The 27,809-nt window shown below is 44.6% G+C and overlaps 1 long non-coding RNA gene across 1 annotated transcript in view; it reads right to left on the bottom strand.

Annotated features, from left to right (window-relative positions):
- LOC138515462 (uncharacterized) overlaps window positions 1-4,411 on the bottom strand; it is a 91,784-nt gene extending 87,373 nt beyond the window's left edge. The window contains exon 1 of the long non-coding RNA XR_011282015.1: window positions 4,331-4,411. This is a non-coding gene — a long non-coding RNA (uncharacterized lncRNA). The remainder of the gene's footprint in view (window positions 1-4,330) is intronic.
- Window positions 4,412-27,809: the final 23,398 nt, after the last annotated feature.

The raw sequence follows: 27,809 nt of genomic DNA, 5'->3' as shown, positions 1-27,809 counted from the left end.
TAACCTACCATATAACATGCATCTTTCAAGAGGACTATTTGTTATCTAAAAAAACATATTGCAATTGTTTAAATGGTTTGTTTGAAATTATCAGTGTTATTTGCAAGGGAACAGACAGCAGCAAGAGGTTTCCCTTAGGTTTCAAGTTGGACATATCAGGCAGTGTTGTCTATGCATGGGTTTCAGAGCAGAACTTGCATGGGAGTTGACATCTGGGAGAAGTTGTAGGACGTGGAGGTGGAGGAGCAGTGTTTTCAGCTGCATAATTAGAATTTGATTTGTTCAGCATACAATGAATCAAATGTCCTTGCTGCCTTAGAAATCCATGCCGCCTTCTTTGCATCTTTCCTTCAACTCATGGTTACATGCTTGATAAGCAATTGTCAGCCTGTGGAAGAAATGGTCGCTATGGTGCAGTAAATAATGTCACCCTCCAACCAGGCCAAAAACGTTCTATGCCCTTTGTAGGTGTGTCAGCATTTGCCAATGCACAATCTGAAGACCTGAGAGGTTCATGAATTGGAACTCTGCTTTGCATATGTTGCGCAGGCTACATGAGCAGTGCGATGTCATCACAGATTACTGCAACTCTCAGAGCACAGCTCTAAATGTTATACGTTCCACGCTGTGTCAATGGCAGCTGCTGTCTGATGTTTACGCTGTGCTACACTCTTTCAAGAAGGCCACCCTGTAGGTTAACCAGCACAATGTGTCCCTCAAAGAGGTTCACTGAGTGGTGTACCTGCGTGTGCACAACATGTCCAACATGACAAGGCTCCTGCATTGGCAGATCATGCTGATGCACCCCAGCTGGTGATGGACCAGCATTTCACTTTAGTTGGTGATGCCCAGGCAGAGTATTTTAAAGGTAAACTTGAGTACATTGTGCCTTCCTTTATGGCTGCACATTTTAATGTGACTGCTGTGGACCCACATGTTTCCTGGAGATGAACTCACAGCAAGCATCACCAGATGGAAAACAAAGTGTACATGTGCAAAGATGCCTTGCAGCATTGCTTGCAATAGCAATTGGAAAAAGAACACAGGCATCAGGAAGAGCATTCACAGATAAAGGCATTGATGCCCAGGCTATCATTGACATCTGTTGAAAGTCTACCAGGAGAAGGTGATGTGGTACATCCGTCTCAATGGCTCAGGCATATTAAATACATATGGGTCGTCAGCAGGAGCAGACAATGGGAATATCAGCTGTGCAGATGCTTGATTCCTATTTACTGGATACTTCTCCTGCGGGAATGGATGATGACCCAGTGCATTATTTGTACCGTGGGTGGTGTGTCTTGACAGCTGCACTTGTAAGAAATGTTGTTGAATATATTTGCCCCCACAAGTGTACAGTCTGAGAGCATGTTTCGGGCCGTCAGCGCTATTGACTCTAATCACAGGTTAAACCTTGCAGTGCCCCATGTTGAAAATGATAAGTCAATTAATTGCGGAAGAATGAAGAATGACATCTACCCATAGCCAACACACCAGCACGTATGCTGTCTGTGATTTGTAGCCTAGTATATGTCAGATGCTAAAAAGAGAAGCGTGATTGTTACATGGTTTAATAAGGTTGACCAAATGATAACTGTAGTAGTTATGGGGACTTGTTGCTGACTTACACATACATGTAACAGTATCGTTTTTGAATGTTACTAAAAAGCATCACTTGTCAAAATGTCTTGGTCTCTCCCATACAGCGCTCCTCCCTGCTCAAGTTATCAGGTTCTCAGACAGTATGGAGATACCTCTTAACGATACCACTCACTCTCACATGGTGCAGCCACCACTTGAGGATCTCATAACGTTCATCCACTACATATAGTTCTAATACTCGTACAGTGTGCAGCCACCCTTAAGGTTACCTGTTCTCAGATGGGGTACAGCCATTTCTTATTGTTATTGGTCTTTGTCACAGTGCACAGTCACCGCAAATAAGCCCTTGGTCAATCTCACAGGGTTCATCCATTCCTTACAGTTTTGGTCTATCAAAAAGGGCACATAAATGTTATTTGGCTCTCACACAGAGAATGCCAAAGCTAACATTCACAAGCACTCCCACAAATTATGGGATGCTACTTAAATTCTCCATCTCTCCCACAGACAGCTGCCACTCTTGCATGTGGTGAGTCCCCATGCAAGCCTCCATGACTGCATCAACCCTTCCACCTACACAGTACCCACAGTAGGAAAGGATTGTATTAATGCATTCACATCATGACAGTTAGCAGCTACTGGCCAAAAGTCCAGGTCCCTTGGTTTATAGGCTCAATCTAATTGGGGCAATTAGTGCCTGTCAGCCTCATAATCTATTCTTAAGGATTCTGTCCAAAAATACAACAGCTCACAGTGTCATTCCATCTGCTTGTTGGGGCAGTGTCAGCAATGGGGTGCTTATGCTGGCTTCATTTTGGCAGTGTCACTGTCACCAATTGTGCAAGCTGGGTGGCAGCAGTTGTTTATGCTGCTTGACACTTTATACCTGATGCCATTATGCTGTACCCTGCCCATTGAGGAATTCTAAAACGTATCCTCATCACCAAAGAGGGTTGGGGGAGGGGGAGGCCACTAGTCTGCTCAGGGTTGGCAGCAGACTCATTTGCATCGAAATTGTCAGCATGTCACCAGAAAATGTGGTATTTCAGCTCTTGCTTCTGCCTCTCTGCACCCACCTCACTTTCTTCACACAGCCCTACACCCTGCAGACGACCCCCACATCCTCTTCCTTAGCAGCCTTCCCCAGTGGCAGGCCAAACAACTCCCACACCCAGGAACAAGTGGACTGTGGAGGGGCATGAAAGTCTCCTCTCTTTGGTACTCCTCCCTCACCTGCTTTGCTTCATCGACAATGGTAAGTACAGGGCATAGGACCTTTTCCTTCACCAGCCTCACACAGAAACTCATCCGGATGGATTTCACCTATCAAGGCACTTTGCCCTTGCTAGGTGAAGACTTCTCCTTTCTCTATGACCATCATGAAGGCAGGATCTTATCTAAAATACGCTTCCAGGGTGATTGCTCCATTTATCTCTTCCTCCAATAGGAAAACAAAAATCATATCCTCCTGCTCCACCTGCAGTCCCTCCGCTCCTCTGCCATTGGTGCCTCTGTGGGAGCCTCCACTGGAGGGCCTACCTGCCTTGTCTTTGTGTTGCAGGGCTCAACTGATTGTCGTGTCCCTGCCTCCTCTGTCACTCTCAGTAGGACACTCCCAATTCTTCAGCAGCCCGCCAAATGAGCAAGAGAGCCCGCAAAGCTGCATGAAGTAAGCCAATTAATCAGGGACAATGATAAGCATTATGTTGCCCCTCATCCTTCAAAGGACAATCGTCCTACTTCTATAGGGAGAAATAAGGACCTTCTTCATCTCCTCCCATCTTCATCCCTTCACAGTGTTGCATGCATGGCATTTAAGAGAACCCATCACCAATGAGAACTCGAAGAAACCACAAAACCGAAACCTCTTAAAACCAAAAACATTGCTTTAACAAGTGAACTCACTAGAAAGCTCACGTTTGTACAGGGGTACAATGTGTACGACAAACCAATTCAACTGAAACAAGAGCAAATAGAGAAATGATAGCAATGAGATTACAACAACATCAAACATGCAGATGAAACTGGGATGGGTAAACAACATTGTTCCTTTCTTTTGAAATAGAACTGGGGACGTGCTTTTTGTTTTATTAGGAGGAGCAAAAGGGAAAGAGAACAAAATAAAGGTCCGTTTTTCTTTTTTTGGGGGGGGGGGAATAAACAAAACACTGAACAATCACTAAGATAATGAGGAATTCAAATTGGCAACACACATTTTCCTGAGACCAGCAAACTACTCTAAATCAAACACAACTAGCAAAGTGTCCAGAACTTTCCTCTAAACCCTTAAAAGCTGGCCAAAACTCTCCACATACCCTCCAGCCCCCCTCTGATTCCGAGACTTCTGTATGTATACCTTCCTGTGCTGCCTAGCTAAACCCCACAATGAGTCAAAATGTGAACTGGGCCTTGCAAATATCCTCTAACTTTTGAGGGGAGATTTTAGGGGTCTGATGGCACTTGCTTAATCTTACTTCAAGAGATTCTAGTGCTCTGAGGTGGCTATTAACAGGACAATTAGGGTTGAGATTCCGTGTAAGAACTGACACTCCTGGTTGAACCAAAAATCATTAGGAAAGACCCAGAATCCCAGAGAAACACAGTGAGTTATACCTGGGATTCCATTTGCTGAAAACATGTACACTCATGATATAGAAACATTTCTGCAAAAAACATTTGGGTCCACGGTACATATTTTGTAAATTTTGACAAGGCTTTCATCACAAACCTTTAAGTGTGTTGCCCGGTCTTAGTGGCTACGGATATGCTTGTGGGTTGCAGAGTACAGATCCGATCGGTTACAGCTACAGGAAAGGTGAAAGACATTGTTTTATTTTTTATTTTAGGGTTGAGATAACTCAACATTTAATAAAACTTCAGATACATTGATTAATAACGTAACAATTAAAACGAAAAAGGAGGAAAAAACAAAAACATTGTTTCTAATGTAACAATCATTAAAACCAATAGTAGAAGTGATTACGAACAAAGTGATTGCGAACACAATTGCGTTAGATTTCATTTCTCATCAATTACATATAGAATAAATAAATTCATTAAAATATGATATAACACATCCTAAGATTCATCCAAATTCAGTGTTCTAATAAAGCAGGTAATTCCTTTTACAGAGGACGTCGTTCTGCCTGCCAAACATCTGTGCCAGAGCGCATTCATATTATTTCTAGAGGACAGGGGAACTAGCTTACCCAAATAAAGTTTTTCTGCAAATTACTCAGCACCGGGCAGTCCAGAACCCAGCGTTTGGCTGTTTCCACCATACCTTCATTAAATTTTATTTGACAGAATCTGCATAATCCTGAATTCGCCAGAATCGTGTTATACCTTATCATAATTTGTTTGCAGTTAAACAAGTTCCAGCGAAAACGGATAACGACAGCATGGGTCACTTTAACTGGGTATATGCTTAGGAAAAGAGCTAACACAACCCTCCTTGTGTATATCGATATAGCAGTGATTTCACCCTGCTTGGATGTTCTAACAGTTCCTGTGTGGAACAGCTTATCTTTTCCAGTATCTTACTGCATAATTCCTATAAGGCTCTCATTCTGGTACAGCACTGTTGAGCGTCGAAGGAGACTACAAATCAAGGGTTCTCTACCGAAGATAAGATTGTACGCAAAAGAGATAGTATTCATTCATGTTTTAATCTGTGGGAGATCTGTATATGTCATGTGTGAGAATAAATGTTGCAGCAACATGGCTGCCAAACTCTGCGTTGGTGTTGCTGGCAGGGGTCTAATCCTAAAAATAACAGTGGGGGGACTCACCAACAAATGCAATGGGATGTGACGTTGCCATAAATTAGCATGTCAAGGTTAAATATGCACATTTCATTAAATTGGCTTTGTATAACCACCAAAATTGCACAGGTTGAATGTCATTTCCCTTTCATAAAACCCACACACACACAAAACCAAGAGAGGATATTTTCTTCTACTAGTGTTTTTGAAAACGTTAAAGGTGTGCATGTTTTAAACTCCAAGAACCAATACAAATGTGTTGCCTGAAACTTGCAGTACCGACATTAAACATTTCACCTTTAGTTTATTTTTCATCAGGTTATATAGCACAGTAGTAAAGTGGCTGTAAAGCTGACGACTGCCGTTCGATCCCCGAGGTTGGCTTTCATTCATAAATTCAAAGAGGTCATTCAATGTTGCTCATTTTAGCTGAGGGGACTGAGTCCACCCTCTGAAAAAAGAGGGTGGACTCCGTCCCCCTGCGTGTACCCTCGACTTGAGCCCTGGTTGCTGGCGGACTACGCTTCGAATTGTAACACTTCTAGCCCATGTTTGCATGCATCACATGTTTTGAGTCCAATAGTGTACAGTTTTTACTTACTAATTGCCACCTGTAAAAACAAAAGAGTGCGAATAAACAGAACTTTTTTTCAAGACTTCACTGAAAACAAAACAAAAAAAATTGATACATATTATTGTGATATCGTGGAAATCAGGACATGCCATTTTACCCTTCTAAGAAATGGAGTAGGTGGGTCGCACATACTTGTGTCTTCGTGATCATCTGTATGTGCTGCTTCTGATGCAGCTACATGTGTTTAAGGTTTTCACACGTTTTTTAGGCAGTAACAAAGAAGAGCGGCAGTAAAATCGAAGGCTCATTGGCATGCGCGGCTGTTTTCTTAAGAAGTGAGCAGCCAGTCTAAATCTGCTCGGTCATCCAAATCTGTCTCCCGGGTGCAGCCGCTTGCAAGGCCCAAGAAGCAGCTGCCTCTGCTGCTGGTGCCAATCTTCACAATCTGTCAATAAGCGAAGAGGCTCCATCTGGATGTGCACGTGCCAAGGCGAGGACAATTATCAATATTAATGCATCCTAATAAGCCCCCTCTTCCGGCTACCAGAGCCTTGCAAGTCAATCAAATATTGAAGCAATCCTACAGACCCATACTCTTTACCAGTGGATACCGGTATCTGGTGTTCCGTTCTGACGTACGTAAGGCCGATACAGGTATCTGGTGTTCCGTTCTGGCATACGTACGGCCGATACAGGTATCTGGTGTTCCGTTCTGGAATACGTAAGGCCGATACATTTGGCTTCAAGTGTATGGAGAGCAGCAGTGCTGCAGTACCTGAAACACACAACATCCTTCATCGACTGCATTCAATCCTTCTAGAGCCTCTGCAGGTCCAATTATTTTGCCGTTAAGGATGCTTAGAAATCAGACGTCTTACAAACTTGTTATAGATTCTCGGTGGGAACACATTGCGGGAGGGATGACATTGTGGCGCCATCTGGCAATCCAAGGACTTGTAGGCAAAGCAGCGATGCTGAGTTTACATTTTAAAAACCTGTGTGATTGATTAAAAGTAGTGGGTCAGATTTGCACTGACCCACCTGAATAAGGAAAGATGTTCAAATGTCGGGGACACTGTCCAAAGCAGAAGAACAATGTGTGTGAAGGGCAGAAAGCAGCCCGATGCAATCCATATAGCATTGCACAGTAAATGTGCTCTGATTGCACAAAGGAGCATCTGCAGAACAATGTTTAGTGAATAACAATCAGAGTTATTCTCTCTGTGCCGTGGATGCATTGTACACACATTGCAAAATCGGTGTGGTTTTCTTTGCATCTGCATAGTCTCCTACATGTATTGCATTGTATTTATTGGCTGTGTATAATGCCCCTATACAGCAAGTGGTGTTTCAAGGCGCAACAAGACAAAAGAGTTGGGGGAAACAAGGATGAAGAATAATTAAACGTTCCTACTGAGCCTTGTGACATTCAGATCGTGCAAGTGCAGTAACACGAAGTGCAAGGGAGTGCGGGAGATGCTGAACAGAGCGGAACACTCTAACGCTATTTATTTATTTATTTATTGCTGCATGTATAGCAAATCCCATGACCGTGCAGCGCTACTTACATTAAGTGCAAATTGACAAGTTAAAGGAAGCATGCTTTGGCAGAGCTGCTCCTGAAGGCACAGGGAGCTACATCAAATATGCAGGTCAAATAGGTCAAATGCAACATTAGGATGGGCACACACAATGGGAAAGTCTCACCTAATTTGAGTGTATCTGAATGGGGATCCCTCGTTCTAGATATACATGACAATTCTGGAGACATTGGAAGTATCATGTATGTTCGGCATAGCTAGGAATAATCTATGCCACCCTATTCCTGACAAAATACTCTAGAACAGAGTCTGTGACCTCTGGCTCTCCAGATAATTTGGACTACGACTGCCACAATTCCTTCACTGTGATTGTTAGGACTGATGAGAGTTGTATTCTCTGAGGATTGCCATCTTTCAAAGGTGTGTAGAATCCCTGGATTGTTTTGATTTGTATTAATTAATAACATGATGCAGATAATTCCATTGCTGAAAGAGCAATCTGCTAGTCAGATTCCCATTTAAGCTCCATGCCCAAAGGCATAGTGTACACATGTACCCTGCTGCATCAGTAGCCTGATCTGCAGCACATGCTCTCCACTAGCACATCGCAGGTTCAGGGGTCACAGGTGCCCTCTTGACTGCTGCCGTGACAGCCAAGTCTCTGCAGAGCAGGGGCTGCATTTAAGATTTGCACCCCAATTCCAAAACGACATAACTTTGAGTATGTTATCCTGGTAGCACACACAACTTTAAATATAAACTATGCCTGAGTTTATGGTGGACAACATCTATCATAGTTATCCTAGCCACATCAATTTGATATCATACCTGTGTCAGCCCTGCAAGCCCAGTTCAGCTGTAGAAGTGGTCTGTGTATTCTGCTACTAACAAGACTGCAAACCTGGGGGTTACCTCTCTTTGTTCCTTTGTGAGGGCAGGTAACACCCTCCACAGTGAGACGCTCACTCCATAGGAAGCTGATTGTGGAACAGGAAAGGGAAATCCCATCCCTAAGAGGAGTAGGTTCAAAACAGGGTGCTGCATATTAAAAGATATTTGATTCTATTGAGAAGGGAAGGGTGTGGTGTTAGTGTAGGGAGAGAGAGCTATTTTCAGCTAGAGGACGGTTCAACCATCTTATTTCTCGGTCCCTCTATCTTTCCTTCCCATCACCTCCACTTCCTGTATCACAAAGCACTTTCGGTGTGATGCCAGAAGGCAAAGTCCAGTTGTTCCAAGAACAGGGATTTGACCCATAAAGCAGGCTAGCTTTAGTCTAATCACCTCAGGGCTTTTGTCTTCATTCATTATAAGCTTTATTTTGATAAAGATACCATAAAGCACCAGCATTAATTTACACATACCTCACTGTGCTTGTTCCCCGGACTTGCTGGTTCCTTTCCTGGCCCTAACTCCCACCTCCCAGCCCATCCCTGATCCCTCATTTCCCCATTCTTCTCTCCTTGCACAGTGTACACAGTGTAGAAGGCAGCTCTTCCCTCATTCCACCCGAGCTGCAAGTTAGTATGAAAGTGCCTTTGGTCCCCTTAGATCGTCATTTTAAACATGCTCAGCCTGAATTTGACCCCCCAGTCCCCTGTTGCTACCCGATTGCAAGCGCATTGTTTTCGCCTGCTCATCCCGCCTCCCGCGCCCTCCCACCGGCCCTGATTGGCCGACTCACTCCTTATCCCAGACCGAATCAGGGCAGCCCTCTGCCTGGCAGCCCCTTCGGCTAAGGGCTGCTACTACATTGACGGCTCCAAGATGTGTCTGCAGGTGTCCACAGGGGAAGCAAAGGATGCCAGCAGCAAACAGACACCAACAAAACTGTAAGTGTGGCATGGGTGGAGGATAGAGCAATCACTCTACTCCAGAAAGCCCTCGCCACTTTACCTTGCCTCTCCATAACGTGGCCTGCCATAAAATTACAACATGCATAATTAAAGAGATTAATGACACCAACCTAAATACATTCTTGTCTGGACTATAAATGTTGCACTGCATTACACACTAACATACTGTTATGTAATGTTATGTTACTTGGCATTTATATAGTGCTTTAAATATCATTGGTAGGATATGCATCGCATCTAAATGGAAGTGTGAGTGTTGGCGTGCGCCGCACTTAGATGGAGTTCTGAACTTTGGCCTGCATTGTGTCTAGACAGGATTATGAATGTTAACATGTGCCACACTTGGATGGAATTCTGAACGTTAGCCTGCGTCGCGTCTAAACAGGATTATGAATGTTAGCAAGCACCACGCTTAGATGGAATTTTGAACTTTAGCCTGCATCGCATCTAGATAGAAATGTGAATGTTAGCATGTGCCACACTTAGATGTAATTCTTAACTTTAGCCACGTCGCATCTAGATGGCAGTGTGAGTGTTGGTGTGCGCCGCACTTGGATGGAGTTCTGAACTTTGGCCTGCATCGCATCTAGATAGAAATGTGAATGTTGACATGCGCCGCATTTGGACAGAATTCTGAACTTTAGCCTGCATCGTATCTAGATGGAAGTGTGAGTGTTGGCGTGCGCTGCACTTAGGTGGAGTTCTGAACTTTGGCCTGCATTGTGTCTAGACAGTATTATGAATGTTAACATGCGCCACACTTGGATGGAATTCTGAACTTTAGCTTGCGTCATATCTAGATGGAAATGTGACTGTTAGCATGCGCCACACTTAAATGAAACTGTGAGTGATGACAAGTGCAGCACTTGAATGAAATCATGATCACTAGCCTGCCTCACATCTAGTCAGAATATTGAGGGCTAGCAAGCGTGAACCTCTGATGGAATAGTGAATGATAGCAAGCATCACACCTAGACATAATTGCAAGGGCAGCAATGCCAACTAACCAATCCACTAACTATTTCACCCCTCTGCATACACCTCTCAAACTCTAACCAAACACAACCACAAGCCTAAAACACAGCAATCTGCACAACCTTCACTACACTGCAACAACAAACAAACTGCACATAGACTTGCAAAACAGCACACAGTGACTACCGACCGTAAAACACTCCAAGCCCAGCCAACAGACCCACCGGGCTGAGGTTGCCAACAGCACATCACTGCTTTCTTGCATTTTTCCAGCTTATTTTCACTAACTCACCCCCATCTCCCTCTTTCAGAGCCGTCAGAGCGCCACGGGACCACTCCGGTGGTGATAGTGCACAGTACAAATATCCTTTAACATTAACATATGAAAACAGGCATGGCAACATTGCATTCATCATCGATACAGTATATAAAATGCAAGGAAAAGTTATCAAGTTAAAATGTGTAAAAACCGTGTGCATACAATACAATTGATTAGTCACACAGCTTCAAAATAGACATTACTAACATGTGTGGGACTAATCAAAGCAGATTACGTTCAGATTCAAAAAGTACTTCCTACACACAACTGAATGGTTTACAATAACATTAAATACAATGTGTGTACAGATTAATAAAGCACTTTGTGCATGCAACAAGTGTGTTACATTTCAAATTATACTTCCATTCCTCCTGTTTAGAACAATATCTAAACAGGAGTATTACAGAAGCGAGAATACTTCCAGTGGAATTATACATTACATCATTAACCTTAGGCAATTATTTCATAACATGCTCTTGTCACTTCGTATTTTGTATTTCATTACACATATCAGAACAATACTATGTTTTTGTTTTTAAAAGAGCTACTATCATAGACTTATTGTAATGAATGAGAGTTTTTCTTTTTACCATAATATTATCAAGAGCCTTATTAAACTTCGAAGAGCATGCAGTTAGACAGTTTGCCTTTAAACACATGGCTCTCACACCTTTGAATCATCTTGAACTTCAAACTTACAAGAATATTTTGTTGGACCCTGTTGGGCGTACAGTTCTTTCCAAAGATTTCCAGTTGTGAGGTGAAGGCAGGTGTCCCAATGCAGAGGCAAGCTCTGTCCCTTAACCATGCCCAGGACCATCTCTAACAGCCAGACTACTGCCCAGTATATCACCATTTAGAAGGACCCCTGTAGGTGTGCGCCAGCATACCCCGGTTTTGTGTGACTGAGAAAATGACCCATTTTATCCTTGAGACCATGGGGTGGGACTCACAGCTCCTGAGATTAGGACAGAATAATTTCAACCATTTTGCTCTTAAAGTGCTGAAATCTGTGATTTGATCATGTTCAACCCATTTAGAGTCACAGGAACCTCCAGAGCAGCCTTTGGTACTGCATAACATTTGAATCACATTTCCATTTTTTGGACCAGTTCACACCATGCCAGCTGCAGCCCATCAATACCTGCTGCACATGCATTGCTCAAAACTGCCATTCAACCCACTAGCCTCTTTGCCCATCTGCTCAAGGATCAAACAGGCCCTGGTGTTCTCTCTGAACCACAACCTCGAGCCCTCTAATCGAACTTACTCACCTGCGCATACTGTCTCCAGCTTGAACGCCATCGAACTTCAACGAATGAACCGAACATGGTTACCTCCTCGATTTGCATCGCTTGAGTAATGCTTCAAACTGCAACCTTTGTCAGTTTGAGCCATGCTTGCATGCTGCTAGATGACCATGACTACTGCAATTCAAAGGGACTTACATTGACGAACAGTGCAGAGAAGCCGGTGTCGCTGTTGTCAAATTGTCAATGCCCTTCAAAAGTTACTATTGCCTGATAACTGCCAATCTAGTCCCTTTTGACTCCAAGAGACTGGCTAAGTCACATTAATCCATATCTGCAACTCAAGAACCTCTTATCCTTCTTGAACTTTGTGGTTTAATTGCCCCACGCGCATATCTAATCACCCAGATTGATGCATCTTAATATCTTGTATATTCTGTGTTCTTTCTACAGGGATGAGCTTTTATTTATAGTGTTTTCAATTTAGTTTTTATATTTTACGGCATGTTTAAATTATATAGCCACCCTATAGTTAACATGAGTCATAGTGCCTCATTACACGGACGGCGGTAAGGGTTTACCGGTACCGGTATTTTACCGGTACCGGTAAACCCTTACCGCCTTACTACGAGGTCCCTTTGCGGGTCGGTACATTAACGCCTGCTTTTAGCAGGCGTTAAAAAACGAACCCGCAAAGGGACCGGGGTGCTAATTATGGTACCCCAATTTGCGGTACCGTAATTAGCGCCTTCCCCATTCCCATTATGCCCTATGGGGCCAAAATGGGAATGGGGAAGGGCAATGGAGGAAGGAGGAATTACCGCCTTCCCAACCTTGGAATAGGGCGGTAATTCCCCTTTCCTCCAAGGCGGTACCAGTAAATTACCGGCATGAACCATGGCGCTAATAGCACCATGGTTTACCACCTACCGTGTAATGAGGCCCATAGACACATAGGAACCCCTTAAAACTCTATTGTTAATAACATTTGATTTGAGTAACGGATTTGACTGAAATTTTGAAAGTGATTAAAAGCCTGCGGGCCCATCAGACTGCAAAGTTTTGTGAACATTTGTTGAAAAATAAAAAGGTTATTAAGCATCCCAAAAATATTTTTTGCCAAAAGTGTGGCCTACTTCCCATTCATTTTCCCATAGACATAAAGGGTACATTGCTGCCAAAGCACGCAACCCTATCCGGTGGGCTGATTTAGACCAGGTCCAAAACAACTTGGGCACAAAGCATTCACTCGCACACCATGCATGGTTTGGGGCTATTCTATGTAGTAGTTATTTAAATATTTGACGGAGAAGGGGGTACGTCGCTCTCCCCAGAAAATAGAGATATTTCCCATGTGCAATGCAGGATCATGGTTTTTTAGAAATGAAACAACCGCCATCTTGTTTTTATCTCGATGCAAGATATATGTGTCGCTATAACCGAGGTTATGGGAAAATGAAACACAGGAAAAAGCTATAGGTAGGTCAAAAAATATACAAATGTCATCAGGGTAGAGGTGGGGGATGGCTACATGGCACTGAGTGAAATATGGGAGTTGGAGGGGGTTCACGGGCTGAGTCTGCAACACAAAGCTTTCTGTAGCTTCAGATATAGCCACAAAGAGCCAATATCTGAAAGCAAACTGTGTTTTAGAAGCAGCGTGTGTTCTGGGGTGAAAGGGAGAGGTCAGGGGAGGTGAGGAGGCCATGGTCAGTAACCTGTTAGCTATTAGTGAGTCTTTTTTTTATTTTAGATGTGTGTTTTCAGACGTTTAAGAATATGAGACTTTGGAGGGAAACTAAAGAAAATAGTAACAAAATTAATATAAAAAGGAGCAATTGTAGTCTACTTTTAGATGTGCCATACAATGTACTTTAAGTTGTGTATTTTCATTTATGCTATTATATTGTGTGGCTGTGATATGTTATGCTATTGCTATGTATTTTACTTTGCTTTCTTATTGTTCAGTTACTTTACATAAGCACATGAGTAGTGTTGTACTGTATTCATCATTTAAGTTGTATTGTAGTATAACATGTGTGTGTGTAAATTGTATTACCACAGCTATTGGTTGGTCATTATGATTTGTGTTCATCTGCTTTGATTGTGGGCATGCATGTAATGTTTTTTTCAAGTTTTAGAAATATAAAATTAGATTTGTCAATGAATCACATTTAACTGCAGGCATTTAGTTTTTGTATTTATGTTAGAGAGGTTGAAAGGATAATTTGATTGAATTTTTTGTAATTTTAATGCACTTTCAGGTATTTAGTGTTTTGTGAGGTAGTTGAATTCATGGTGGTTTGCAAGTTTATTTTAGTGTTTTCTTTTTGTATATTATATTGTATCTATATCAATCTCATTCCTGTGGACTCTCACTAGATGTTGTAAAATGAACTCCAGTGAGAGTTCAACCTATATTCAGAACATAGTGGCACTGTTGGAGATCGAACAGTTGGTAAAATTGTAAAAGTGCTTGTGACACTGCTGCAGAATCTGACACTGCTGCAGAGGTCAAGGGATTTCTGAGTGTTGGTGATGTTGTACTGGTTGACGCAGTTGCTGGAGGTGGTGCTGATTTTTGTGCACATAATACATGACCCTCATGCATTTTTAGTTTGTGGTGTTCATGTGATTTCTGATTCACGTCATCCACATCTTTGCAGTTCATTTGCACTAGATGGGTTCTCATTTATGTTCCTAGTCTTTGTGACATGACATTGGAAGGGGAAAAACAAATAGCCACTGAAAAAAAATAAGTATGACAGGTAATCCGGTGTTCTGTGATTAACCTCTCCCATTCCTTAAATGTGGCATCCCTCCAGGCTACCCATTTGACGCATCACCTACATATGACTTGGAAATATCGGGACTATGTAAAATAGGAGGCTGTGTATTTGTCACAGCTGCTGAAGTTGAGGCTTCATTTGCAGTTGGTGGTGTTGTTGCATTGGTGGATGGAGGTTCTGCAGGTGGTGTTGATCTTCCTCTAGACTAGGAATGGGACCCAGGGTTTTTCTTTTGTGATGTTCTTGTGATTTCCAATAGTCATCATTAACGACATCCCAGTGGGCTTGCACTAGCTGATTAATCATAATAGAGCTTTCCAGGCTTTGAGACGGAACAGTGGAAGGGCAACAGCGTAGAGGTTTGTTGCAGAATGTGCAAAGTACCTCCTCTGCCTCTTTTCTGGTACAGTGTTCTTTGACTTTAAAGAAGCACCAACTGTCAGCAGTGGTTTCCATTCCAGTTGCTTTCTTCCTGGGCGGCAATGGATTGGATACCCAAATGATAATGGGGGTCATTACGAAGTAGGTGGTAAGGGATTACCAGCACCGGTAAGGGCACCGGTGACAGTAATCCCTTACCGCCCTATTACGAGTTCCCTTTGTGGTCCTTCCTTAATGCGTGGTTTTACCAGCCGTTAAGGACGGACCCGCAAAGGGATACCAGGGTCAATAACAGTACAGCAATTTGTGGTACCATTATTGCCGCCTTCACATTGAGAACTATGGGGGCTCAAATGGGAATGGGGAATGGCTCTGGTGAATGGGGAATTACCGGTCCCGCCAACTTCGGAATGGACCAGTAATTGCTCCATCCACCAGACCGGAGTCAGAACGATTTTGGAGGGAGCCAAGGCGCTTATAGCGCCATGGCTACCTCCAACCTCGTAATGAGGCCCAGTGTCATTACTACTGGTACACTCATTGTCACACATGTTGAAATGACCAACCAGGGAGGAATATCTAAAACAATAAAAATGACAACAGTAAAAAGACAATGGGCCTCATTACACGGTAGGCGGTGAGCCATGGCGCTATTAGCGCCATGGCTCATGCCGGTAAAATATCGGCACCGCCTTGGCGGAAAGGGGATTTACCGCCCCATTCCAAGGTTGGAGGGGCGGTAAATCCCCTTTCCGCCATTGCCCTTCCCCATTCCCATTTCTGCCCCATAGGGCTCTATGGAAATGGGGAAGGCGCTAATTACGGCACCGCAATTTTGCGGTGCCGTAATTAGCTCCGAGGTCCCTTAGCGGGTTGGATTTTAACGCCTGCAAGAAGCAGGCGTTAAATCCTCCAACCCGCAAAGGGACCTCGTAGTACGGCGGTAAGGGTTAACGGTCACCGTTGCCATTAACGTTGACCGTTAACCCTTACCGCCGTCCGTGTAATGAATGCTTTTGTTTTGTGAACTATCTGTAGTTGTGTTTTATTTTTTTAAATGACAGTACTCGTGTTTCTACATGTGTGCTTGTTTTCTATCCCTTGTTCTCCAAGTTGTATTATCCCACCCATTTCTCTCTTATTCTCCAAATATTGTTAACCTTCCCCACCCTCTGTCCTGCAACAACACAGTATAATGTCCTTTGTTTATTCTCACCCAGTTTATCTATCTGTGTTTGGTTGTTGTAGTGGTATTTTCTTATAGTTTATTATATTGTTGTATGTGTTTTTTAATCCGAGTTGGATTTTTTTCCCCAATCACCCAATGATTACTGTGTTTAAAGAGAACAACTGTGTACTAAGAACTACTGTTGTATCATATATAGTGCATGTGATGCACTTAATAGAAAATATGAGGTTCATAACATTGTTTGTAAAACATATTTATTAAAGGAAGTGTGTCATAGAACTGATTTTTTCAGAAAGATGGCTTTTTTTTAAAAAAAACATAGATGTTTAACAGCGGCTACGTTTGAGTCCAATGAGCGGTTGGATGTTGGAGGTCCGGCTAACTATAGCAACATCTGGGAAGAGTCCTAGGTGCAGTTTTGATGACTTTAACCGAGGCTATAGATGTAATGTGTAAAAAGTGCATTATTTATGTACTCTTTTTTTACTGTTCATAAGTTTACATACTTGAAAAGGGTGTAAGGGAGGAAGGGTTGATTTGCCCACCCTACACATTCGGCACAAAAGAGACTTGCTACTCATGCAATAGTGGGGAGACGTCCTCCTTGCCCTTCCCTGGTTACAGTGGAAGCAGGGCTACTGCAAGACACATTAAGACTCCATTGTATGCATACCTCGACTCCATTTTTGGACTAGGCCGCATCACAAGCCCTGCAAAGCCTCCTCTGTCCTTTTGCAATGTTGTGCACCGCGTACACAGATAGCCCCCACCTCCACCTTCCATGTCTGAGCTACACAGGCTTATTTCTCATGGATGCTCTGGTACGAATTGTTGCGAACAGAAACTGTATTCTTTTTTCCTTCCTCTGAGCTCATTGCCCTGTGTGTGACCAGGGATGAATTTCAATTGTGGCCCATTCATCTCCACAAACCTGCTCTTGCTCCTCTCACCTCCACCTTTGAAAGTTATTGCTGCTTCAACCTTTTGCCCTTCCATGGTTTCTTTAATGTAGCAGGAGTGTGATCCTTCCCCAATGACCACCCTAGAGTGCCACCAATATAACTGGTATCATGCCATCATATATCCCACCTAAAACCAACACCTATCAATTCACTCACTCATGCAATTGGGCACCAATGTAAATAAATCTTACATCAAGCCCAGAGATAACGCACCTGGGGGGAAAGGTCCTTGTACCCCTCATGACCACAAAGGCCTGAGGCTGAAATGTGTAAATATGTGTCTTCAATTTATAGGTGTCCCCACATACTAGTACATGGTTTATATTCTGTATTATTCATTGCATGTCAGGAGATAGCATGTAGCTTAGCTTAGACAGAATGACCTCTTCCCATGGAACCATCCTGACCTTCACACCATCCAGATGAGCCCAGCTAACCATGTGCCGCTTGAAGTAACAGACCTGCACCAGCCAATCATGTGGAGCCAGCCCATTTACTGCCATACTGTAACTTTGTTGTCCACCAATCCCAATACAACTTGATGTGCCTATAGAGAATCGTCACTAGTGACGATTCTAAAGCATATAATGTACTGTATTCTGTATTGTTGGTCAGAGCGCTCTTGAGGCAGCAGAGTCCTCTGCATGCATATACCTTTATAAAACTTGCTTCTCCTCACAACCCTTCTCCTGGTCTCATTCCCTACAGGGGTGTGTCCTTATTATTTGTCTACAATTGTATTTTGGGGATGAACACCTTCAAGGGTAAATAAATATTCAAACACAGTTTGTTGAAAACAGGTTTATTTAGAGGGGTGTGGTTGTTGGTTTTCTTTTTCTTTTAGTTGTAAAATATGATACATCTTCTTTAGCCCAATTATCTGGATTTTTACTGCCTATGATTTTTCTTAAATTCTGAATGTCCTTTTTCATTGATTGTATTTCACGTTGAATATTAATTAATAGTTCTTTTAGTTTTGTTAAGGAATCCATAATTGTATGTGTGGGTACTTGTTGTGGTGCTTCCAGCTTGAATATTCTTGAGACTTGAATTACTTCTTCATCTGTTTTAAACAATTGAAGATATAATATACTTTACACATATTTGTATTGGCTGCATATACATTTAAAGTTAGTGAGATAAACTAAATCTGTTTGGTGACTGATGTTTGTTCAATAACATATTATTTTTAGTCCAAGTTTGCATACATATATAGAATGTACTAACAAAATCCTGAATTTGATGTATTTACTTGTGGTTCCTTTTCTTGACTATCTTTTTTTAATGTCTTCCTCTCTGTAGGATACATTTTCCTGCAGCCATTCCATATTATGTTCCATTATACAGTGATAGAAACAAATACTGCTTGTCACATTAGATATTAGAATTAGCAATATAGGAAGATTACATGAGGAGAGAAGGTGGACATTCTTGTATGTACTTTCTGTTATGAGTTTACAATGTGATTTAGAGAAACAGTGGTTCACTGAACCCTTACCTGCCAGGAGGAAAAGGTGGAAAGATGGGGAGCCCTCCCAATCTCACCTCAGGCCCTGTAAATAGATAACTGGGGCACAGGTAAGAATGGGGAAACCCTGCTGGGTAAGAAAACCCATGAAGGCTGTGAGACGGTTTCCAGAACAATGGCAGCAGAGGATATTAGAGGAAACAGGGTGGCATGTGGAGGCAATGCATTTGCTGACTAAAGGAGTGCAAGGAATGAGAAAGGAGAGGGTTAATTCAGAAGCTACATTTGTTCTTCTAGCAGAAAGCACACACGGTTAAACTTAGTTGTTCTCAGAGAGATAATGATTTCTTATCAGAGACAGCTTAATTATTTAACAACTAAAGCAAGATGCTTCAGTGTATGATGCACAGATGAGGTTCTAAGAGATGCTGCACGTGTTGCGAAGGAAGCTGAATTGAGGCACGTGTTGCATGGTATGAAGATTTCTGCAAGTGTTGCAGAGAAAAAATGTACCATGCTTCCAATACCTAGCACAGAGGAATTGGAATGCGCTCCCACGGCACTTAGAAATGAAAGCTCATACACTATCTTCTGCAAAGATCTGAAAATTAAACTATTCATCTAAGACAATCATGCTAGCACCCCTTCACCACCGACCACTATCTTTAGCACCACTGGAGCTTCCTCTTTCCTTTACCTTAATACAGGCATTGGGAATTTACCTTCTTGTAAATACATATGTGTGGCTAACCTGGTTCCATGTAGCCTTTGAACCACCAAGCCTAAACACTGTGTTATTGCATCTGCCATTTGAATGCCATGTTTGTAAACAATCATTTCATGGATTAACTAAAAATGTCTGATTGGTTCCCCTGTAACTTTGGAACCAGTAGGCCAACACCTTGTAATTACCCATGTTTGTAATGGTTGTTCCTTTTGTTGTTTCTCTTGCAACTAAGTAAGCTCTACAGAAGCAGTGCCTCGATGCCTAAGGGCCGCTTTAGTGTGCTTTATAAATGTAAAAAAAAAAAAGATTTGATGCACGTGTTGCATAGATTGATAAGTGCTGCACGTGTTGAGTAGATGGATAAGTGCTGCATGAGTTGGGGGATGAAGGAAAGGAGCCCTTGAGATGCGATTTATCGAAAGGTTCTAATAGAATCCATGTTTGATCTGAACTGCGGTATTCGGGTGGCTGTTTTCCCAGAGCCTTGTAAGTTCAAGGGCAACAAGGAGAATGCCAGAGAAAGTTAACTCGGCTACCCATGTAGAAGGATTGAAGAAAGGCAAGCGCAGTTGACAGTTTATACGCAATAATGAAAGGGCGAAAGCCAGTGAAAGTTAACACGGCAGAAATAGCAATTCCAAAGGAGGAACGCATAGTGGGAAGAAAGCAACCCACAGAAAAAACAGAGCGCTCGAAGTCGAAACGTGAATCGGAAAGGGGAAATAGGAATAAAGGAAAGGGATGAAGGAAGGTTGGAATGGTCAAAAATGGGAAAAGAAAGACACACATACTCAACATGAATTGATAGGTGGCAAGGCTTGGTGTTAGGTTTGTAGCAATGCACTGGTTGCTACATTTGGAGTGTTTATAAAAGCAAAAAGGGTGGAGTCATGATGGCCATGTCTAAAAACCACTAGACTGCTACTTGACATAACAATGTACAGACCATTTGGAGGCGGTGATGGAAAGGGGGGAATGTTCTACCTTCATATCTTCCACTATTCCACAACGAGTAGCGAAGTGTGACAGTATGCCCCCCTTGTGAGGGATTAGGACCGCGTTTCCAAGGGTGTGATTGATGCAAACCCCAGATGCAAGCTGGAAAATGGACATGTGAAGCAGGTTCCAAAATGCGATCACATGGTGCATATCCTTTCCTGTCAATTAAGTATTGAACTCTCCCTTTGTAGTAATGAGAGTCACATATACCCGCCACTTCATATTCCGGGCCAGATTGAGTGTGAAAAGCTGGGGGTGCAGTAATGGTTTTCCTCTGAAATCAGTCTGGGATGACAGGTATCAATGGGTATATATGGAAGACAGGGTGAATTTGAGACCAAGATTTGGGGAGTCTTATATGATAGGCTACGGGACCCACTGTTGCTATTACTGAGAAAGGACTGTAGTATTGTGGAGACAGTTTGGAAGGTACTAGGTGTCGAGGTAGAAATTTGGAGGCTAACCATACTTTGTCTCTGACTTATAAAACCGGGGTTGTAGATTGTTTCTTATCTTCTTGTTTCTGATGCATTTCCCTAGAATGCGTCAAAGCAGAAAGATCTCTGGTATGGCCATGTTGGATGGCATCTATAAGTGAATGCACAGTGAGACTTGGAGAAACAATTGGAGCAATGCTGGGTATGCTGGAAGGTTGGTAACTGTAGGTACAATGAAAAGGAAAGGTGTTAATGGCACTGTGGTGTGAATTTTAATATATAAACTCTGCAAGTGGTAGTAGATCATTCCAATTGACTTGAAGGGCTGAGACAAAACAACGCAAATAGAGTTCTAAAGTTGCGGGGCGTGGCTTAGCGGCCGATGTAGTGAGACGCGCTGCCGAGGAGCTCCGGAGCGATCCTGACAAAATCTGATAAAAACTAGCATAAATGGGTTCCAGAAGACCGCCAAAGTCCCCTCACAGAGACAGGAACACCTGCTGCCCACCCGGCGAAGCCCCCGGAGAAAACCGGGCAGTGGAAAAGGAGCGTCGGAGGGGAATCGCCCTGCGAAATCAAAATGGCGGACGCGCGAGCTGTGGGAGGACCCCGGCCGCGTAATACAGAATGAACCGGTGAATCCACGAGAGAGGGACACATCACGCGCATAACAAAGAAACCAGTGGGCAGCAGACCCGAGCCTTAGTCAACCCCACGATGTGGAGACCGGCGCGGCCGGTGGAAGTGGGACGTGGAAGCGGGAAGGCCCCTGACACATACGCAGCAGGCACGGGAAGGCCCGAACCCGAAGCGACGCCTGCAACGAGGGTCTAACGAATACACCCGCCGGAAGAGTGAAATAATCCCATAAAACACCGGGAGCAGGGTGGCGGAAGAAGCAGGGGCTACGGCACGTGGAGCACAGCTAAGACTGGTACCGGCGACGCAGGCAGAGGGCGGCTCCAACGCGATGCTGAACAAGAAAGCGGAGGGGAAAACCAAGCAAGTAAGCATGGAGACTTTTACGACGGCTTCCGGACACAAACAGTCGCCGTCGGCGGACAAAGCAGCAGCTGCGGATGACACGTCGTGCCCAGTGGAAGCCGCCAACAAAGGCACGATACTGGAAGCAATCGTCTCCATGAAAGAATCGCTCGAAAACAAAATGCACACAGCAATCGGGGCCCTGAAAGCATCTCTAGAAAATAAACTGGATACGGTAATGGTAGATGTGGGCCCTCTCTGCCAGGACGCGAGGAACCTAACAGAAAGAGTGACGGGGACGGAACAGCAGGTGCAGCAAAATACGGCGGGGGAAGCGGTAACGCAGACACAGATGTCGGAGGTATTACAGAGAATTAAGGTTCTAGAAAGGAGAGCAGAAGACGCAGAGGGGAGAGCGCGGAGGAACAACATCCGCATAATTGGAATTCCGGAAGGTGAGGCGGGCAAGACCCCACTGAATACGTTGAGAACATGCTCCTCCAGGAGGTCGGAGTAGGTGCATTATCCCAGGGCTTTGTGGTAGAAAGGGCACATAGAGCCCTGACTGGAAGACCCCAACCGGGTGCCCCCCCGAGAGCGATGATTGCTAGGATCATGAACTACAAAGACAGGGAGAAAATACTAGCGTTCTCAAAGAGGGGGGGGGATCATCAGGAACTCTTCCAAGATCACAATGTATCTGGACTATACAGCCATGGTACAGAGGCAACGAGCACAGTTCGGCCCAACAAAAGAATGCCTCAGGACCGCGGGGGTGAGATACATGCTCCTGTTCCCCGCTAAACTCAAGGTGATACACCAAGGCAAAACATGTTTTTTTGACTCCACTGAAGAGGCCCACAGTTGGATGGACTCACAAGGCTTCCCCCAGCTGAGGCAGAGAAACGCTAATAATCCTGGAAATAGACCCCGATGAGAAGTAACAAAGGCAACCTGGAACAAGAAAATAAGCATTACGTAAGTTAAAAGAAGCTAGCAGTAAGCATGGAGGAGCAATCGGCCCCACTTTAGCTGCATTGGCTGAGAGAGGCGGCGCCCCCGAGAAGAATGAACTATCAATTTGGATGTCAGTTTTAAGGCATCACGCTGCGGCGAGTCTGCGCCCATTACAGGAGCACGGCGAGAGAAGCGGCGGAGCCCGAGCAGGGGGAGGGTGGCTGGGCGTTAGTTTTTCAGGTTTTGTTGAAGTTATGGACGTGAATGGGCAGTACAAAGCACAAACTACGGAAGGACTATTGCAAAGAACCCTGAAATAATACAGACAATAAGCGACCGGAGCAACATGGGACAGGACCCATGTGAGAGCAGCAGCCGCTGCATCAAGAGGCATAGATCCGGGACCAGGGCACCGAGGGAGATGAGCACGAGAGGAATAAAGTGCAGGTTGCAAGGACATGGCAGTGGGACAATGAAGCCAAGCAAACAAAGGAGATCATGGAACCGGATGAACTGACAATAGCTACCTGGAATGTGAGAGGACTCGATGCGTATGTCAAGAAACATAGGGTTTATGCCTGGCTAAACCGGATGAAAATCAAGATAGCGATGTTACAGGAGACACACCTCACAAGAGACAGGCAGGCCAAGGTGGACAAGAAATGGGGAGGACAGATTTACAGCGCCACATATTCAAGTTGCGCACAAGGTGTACTAATATGGATTGCCCCTGGGGTCCCATTCCAGCTACTCAAGCAGGAGACCGACACAGAGGGACGGCTGGTACTGGTGCATGGCATGCTAGAAAACAAGGAGGTATGCCTGGTCAACACCTCCGCACCGAATACTGATGCAACAGACTTCTTCAGAAAGCTAGCGCCCAAGTTAGCGCAATATAGGGAGGCGACGTTCATCTGGGCCGGCGACTTCAACTGCACCTTGAATCCCCTCCTCGACAGATCTGATAATAAATACAAGAAGCCGGCGCCTTCAGCCAAAGAACTGTGTAGGATCCTGGACCAGCTACAGCTAGAAGACATATGGAGACAGGTACATGGGGAGGGGAGGGGTTATACACACTATAACGCACCACACGGAACATTTACACGTATAGACTACATATTCGTGGGCAGGGAATCACTACAAGATATCACGGGAATCACCATTAAAGCACGCACACTCTCTGATCATGCCCTGGTAGTGGCGACATGGGCACAGACCAATAGGAAAGCCCCTATGACAACGTGGCGACTTCGAGCAGAGGCCCTGAGGGAGGGTGAGTTTGAGGAACACCTCCGCGAGGTGATCGATGATTATTTTGAGCAAAACGAGGGCAGCATTGAGATTGGCGCTGTATTATGGGACGCATTCAAGGTGGTAATAAGGGGAGCGGCAATAGGCAAAACAGGAGGATTGACGGGGGCGGCCATGAGGGAATTGAATGAACTCGAGAGGGTGATCGAATTGAGAGAACAACGAGCGGGATTAGAGGGGGAGGAACCTGGAGAGCTGATAGAGCTGTGGACTAAATGTATGTTCCTTTTGGGAAAAACTAGGGAGGCTAAACTATGGGAGGTACCTACAGCGGTTACACGTGGAAGGGGATAAACCTAGCAGGCTCCTGGCCTGGTTTACCAGACAAGAGAATAAAAAAGATCCCATAACGGTGTTAGAAGATCACACCGGGGCAGAGATCAGGGACCAAGGGCACATTAACGCAATGTTTGCGCGTTTTATGAGCAACTGTACGCCCCGAATCCAGACATAGACCCGGGAGACATAACAGATGCACTGGTAGAAATAGGGTTGCCGAGGCTGGAGGAGGAACAGGCCCAGCTGCTGGATGCACCCCTCACGGTGGAAGAAATAGAGATGGTGATCGCAGAGCTTCCCACTGGCAAAACCCCGGGCCCGGATGGGCTTCTGGGGAATTCTACAAGACATACAAGAGCGCCATTGCCCCGAAATTGCTTGAGACATTCCAAGACGCATATAAGACCATGCGTCTCCCGGCAAGCCTGTCGGAATCGATAATTGTCCCGATTCTCAAACCAGGGAAGCCCCCCAGGAAATGCGCCTCCTATAGGCCAATATCCCTTATTAATCAGGATGCCAAAATATTAACGGCAGTCCTAGCCAACCGCTTAAAACAGGTAATATCCATGCTGATCCACCCGGACCAAACGGGCTACGTTCCGGGAAGGAACATGTCCTGGAACCTCCGCAGACTTCACCATGTGATAGATGAGACAAATCGACTGCAAGACGAGAGTGTAATAGTGTCTTTGGACACTGTCAAAGCTTTCGATTCTGTGCGTTGGGAATGGCTGATGGGTGTACTCGCCCACGTTGGTATCGGGGAGGGGTACCTCCGGTGGATCAGGTTACTATACAGGGAACCCAGAGCAAGGGTGAAAACGGGGCGATTTATTTCGGAGGAGTGGAAGATACATAGGGGAACTAAGCAGAGGTGCCCGCTATCGCCAATGTAATATATCCTGGCTCTAGAGCCATTTGCGGTATTCCTTAGAGCAGAATATGGAGACACCGGACTGGACATAGATGGGGTGCTCCACCAAATCTCACTATACGCGGACGATATGCTCCTATTCGTACGCGAGCCAACCACTAACCTACCCTGCCTCCTAGAGGTGATCGGGGCGTACACTAGGCTTTCGGGCATAGCCATTAATAAAGAGAAGTCCCTCCTCTTCCCCTTGGCAGGACTGAAATACGCCCCCCCCCATTGTTTGCCGGACCTGGGTCTGACGTGGGCACCCCGCACCTTTAAATATTTGGGTATAGGGATACATCATAATACCGCTGATACCCATGCATCCAACACGCTCGTCACTTTAGATAAAACGCAGCGGTCAATGACTTTCTGGGGGACACTACCACTGGGAATGATGGGAAGAGCAGCCCTCCTGAAAATGGTGGTGCTGCCCCGCCTACTATACTTCCTCACGAACATCCCATACAACATACCCAGGGGCTTTTTCACCAAACTCAATACAATGGCACGTTCATTCCTATGGGGGGAGGGAGAAATAGGATCGCAATAAGAACCCTGCAGAAGGACTACGAAGAAGGGGGTATCAGACTACCGGACTTTGAGAAGTACTATTTAGCGGGGCAGCTGCAATTTGCAGTAAAATGGCTGGGGGAAGACGAAACAATAGACACTCGCATTTTACAACCTGCATTGAAACAGTATTATCTGAAGGGAAATACTATGGCTCGATAGACCCCGGCTCAGAACCCTGCCGAACATGCTTAACATCGCAGTGGACTTATGGAAAAGAGTGTGGAAACTCCAAGGGGTAAAGGATCTGAAGTCAACGCAACATACCGAGCACACTGGGAAGCTAAAGGTGTAGCACAAATTGGAGACCTGAGAAGGGAGGGAAGGTGGGCGGACTTCCACGAAATGGTAGATGAATACGAAATACATATGGGTCAATTCATCCTATATACCGGCATGCTGAAAAACATCCCGGGAAGATGGCCAGATTGGGAAGACCAGGACGAGGAAACAGCATTAGATGTATGGTATGACATTGCAGAGGGAACGCACACAACCTCTAGGTTGTATGAACAGCTACTGAAGGCCAAGGACCCACAGGAACAACACACGAGGCAGCGCTGGGAGGAGGAGTTGGTGTGGCCCCTCAGCGATCAGGAATGGACCAGGGCTTTACGATACCCAAAAAAGGTATCAAGAAATGCAAGGTTTAGGCAGGCGTAGCTATACGTAACGCATAGAGCGTATCTCACACCCAAGAAGATGAATAAAGTTCATACAGGAGCTCAGAGCGGGTGCCCCCGCTGCTCGTCGGAAGAAGCGGACATGGTACACATGTTCTGGTCCTGCCCAGTGATACAGGAGTTCTGGGACGGGATCAGACTTAAGATAGCGGGAAGTGGACTTCAAATCCAGGCGGTACATCCCAAAAAAAAAAGTACCTACTGGGCCTCTTCTCGAGAGGGGGTTAGCATGATTGACATCGGGCAAAGATGAATGATTTGATAAGTATACTGGCCAAGAGATGGATAGCAATGACATGGAAGTCAAAGGAGGTCCCGCGTGTGGAGGAATGGTGGTCAGACCTTCAGAAGTGGGCGCAGGCAGAGACAGTGGTGTGGACAAGAGCAGTGACAAGAGGGGAAGGTGAAACTGCGCACAAGTTGTCTGCATGGAACACACTAATACAAGACCTCTTTGGCCACCCGGAGGAAGGAAACTCTGAAGATCCCTCGAAAATAGTGGATCCGTAGGTGAAATAGTAAGGCCAGCCCGAAGCCCAAGAATAGAACATTGGGCATACCAGACCTGGTGCCCGACTCCACGGGAGGTCCAGACCGAACTGATAAGGTCGCTGAGGAAACTATGAAACTACAATGGAAAGACAAGATCTGCAAGAAGCACCAATAAGCCATCTATGTTAAAGTTGTTTGCATGTTATGTGTTTGTTGTTGTTTAAAAAAAAACCAATAAAGACATTTAAAAAAAAAATAGAGTTCTAAAGTTTGGCTGAGCCTTTCGGTTTGACCATTAGTCTGTGGATGGAATCTGGAACTCAATGCTTGTTTAATGCATTGGATTTTACATCCCAGGTGACCAATATCGGGAAGTATATTGGGATACACGGTCCGAGATGATGGTGTCTGGAAGACTTTGTTTTGAAAAAATATACTGTAGAAATAACGTGGCCATTTGTGAAGCAGTGGGTATCTTGGTTATTGAGATAAAATGAGCTACCTTGGTAAAGGAATTGATAGTTGCCATGATGGCAGTGTGGCCTTGTGATGGAGGAAGATCCACAATGAAATTGGTGGAGATTTGTTGCCAGGGTTGGGTAGGAATAGTGGGTTGTACCAGTAGTCCAAAGGGAAGATGGCGAGATATTTCAGTTTGTGAACATACAGTACAGGAGGTCACATAGTCTTTGACGTCTTGGGATAACTCTGGCCACCAATAATGTCTGTTAGCCAAAATTAAGGTTGTTTTAATTCCTCTATGACTGGCAATGAC

Source organism: Ambystoma mexicanum, chromosome 6q (assembly GCF_040938575.1).
Source record: "Ambystoma mexicanum isolate Mex_15411 chromosome 6q, UKY_AmexF1_1, whole genome shotgun sequence".
Lineage (NCBI taxonomy): Eukaryota > Metazoa > Chordata > Amphibia > Caudata > Ambystomatidae > Ambystoma > Ambystoma mexicanum.
Note: the sequence above shows the minus strand (reverse complement) of the source record. Positions and strands in the feature narration are given on the sequence as shown.